Below are 1999 nucleotides of genomic sequence, written 5' to 3'. Positions count from 1 at the left end.
ACAGCTTGAATTTCATCCTTCATCACGATTTACTCTTAATCACATGCTACTTCTTGAGATCCCGTTCCTTCTGTAAGAATCTCTAAAAGGCAGATGATTGGCAAAGGAGGAGAAGACCCTCAACCAGATGGATTGACACAGTGAGTACCACAATGGACACTTGTGTGTCAGGAAGTGTGAAGAAGGCACAGGATAGGATAAGGTTCAGATCTGCTGTTCAAGTGTTGCTATGAGTTGTACTTGACTTGACAGCACCTAACAGGCACAACAACTTCCTGAAATACTTTAGTGTCAACCATTGACCAACTTTTTAATGTACAGTGACCGCATATATTCTTCTCACTTTATTTTGATGCTTTCTGGATCATTCAGTTTTGATCACAGTGACCTTTAAGTAATTCAACTCAAGGCCTGAATTTATTTTTGAGGTATTTCAGCATCAGAAATGTCAAATGATTTCTTTCTTTATTCTCTAACTCCTGCTCTTTGCACATTCCATTATAATGCTGCCCTTTGAAATCTTTTTATGTCATTTATTCTACTTAAGCATCTCTTCTCTTTTTTTTTGGTTTCTCAGTGATCTAGTGCCCTTCTCAGAGTCTCTTCTAACATCTACTTTGGTCTTTGCCTTCTCATCTGTCTTTATAACCACTTTTTACTCTCTTAATGAATCCACAATCCAGCTGGTCTTTGATCCTTAGTGTTCAGTGCTTCAAACCTGTACTTGAGATGATTTTTAAATTCATGTAGGATAGACTCAGGGTCATATTTTGACTCTTATAGACTTGTTTTAATTTTTTGCAAGTTCAACTTGAAGTTGCACTTGAGTAATTGATGATCTGTTCCACAGTCAGAACCTGGCAGGGTTTTAATTAATTATAATAAGCTTCACCAGCTATCTTCCACAGATTCCGTTTAAGAGGCTGGGAGATGGGAGTTGTTGCCGTTGTTAAGTGCTGTTGAGTTGTAGGTAACTCATAGCGACCCTATGAATGAAAGTCCTCAACACTTGTGTGGCTTTCATCCTTTCTCCAGGTTCATAGGGTTTCTGGAGGCAAACTATTTATGGAAGTAGATGTCACTCCTGCTTCCAAGCTTGTTTTAACCGCGGAGCTCCACCAAACATTGTCCACCATGGGTAACCATTATCACATTTGACACATCGGTGTTACAGTGTTCGCTTCACAGCAACCACGAGTTACCTCTGTATGACAAGTGAACACACCAGGGCTATCTGACTTAGAAAAATGTTTGACCAGAAACAATTCAAAACGGACCTGAGGGCCACAAATTAAAGTCACCTACCTTTGGTTTGGTAGCATCACTTTCTGTTCACTAGGCCAACTGATCCCTCTATATGTTGTTGTTGTTAAGGTGGGAGTGGAGGGGTATAAAACAAAAAATCGAAGCAAAACTACTGTTAGTCTATTAACTGTCAATTTTTGATAACTTCTTTCCTTCTCCTTCCTCATTATTTGTTTCTTCCTTTGTGGTCCTTTTCTAAATTCATTAAGTTACAATATATCATTATCTCGTTTTATGATTTAAATGCTAGACTACACTGGGCATAGCAAGTTCTAAATTCTGCCTTATTGCCATAAATGATTTATCCAATGATCTTACCTGTCATACAGTGTTCAAATGTTTTAAGTATGTTCACATAGCTGAGAAGTTATGTCCTTTCCCTATACTTGTATTTTTGTCTTTCTCTTGGGAAGTTATGTTGTTCCAATCTTCTCTATAGCAACCTATCAAAGAATAAGCCATACAACTGAACATTTACAATTTGACTGAACATAACTGAATATTTGATGAGAACTACAACATTAGACAATTATGTACTGCATCATTGTATATAGTACAAATTACTAGCCATGAGATAGATTTAAGACAAACCAACAAAAACATGGTGGTAAGTGCAGTTTATCCTAACTCTAACATATCAGATGTCAGGGACTCCCTGAATACTCTCTCTGTCTCTCTGTCTCTCTCTCTCTCT

This window comes from Elephantulus edwardii, unplaced genomic scaffold (assembly GCF_000299155.1).
Source record: "Elephantulus edwardii isolate Elephantulus edwardi_28Jun2011 unplaced genomic scaffold, EleEdw1.0 scaffold00154, whole genome shotgun sequence".
Lineage (NCBI taxonomy): Eukaryota > Metazoa > Chordata > Mammalia > Macroscelidea > Macroscelididae > Elephantulus > Elephantulus edwardii.
Note: the sequence above shows the minus strand (reverse complement) of the source record.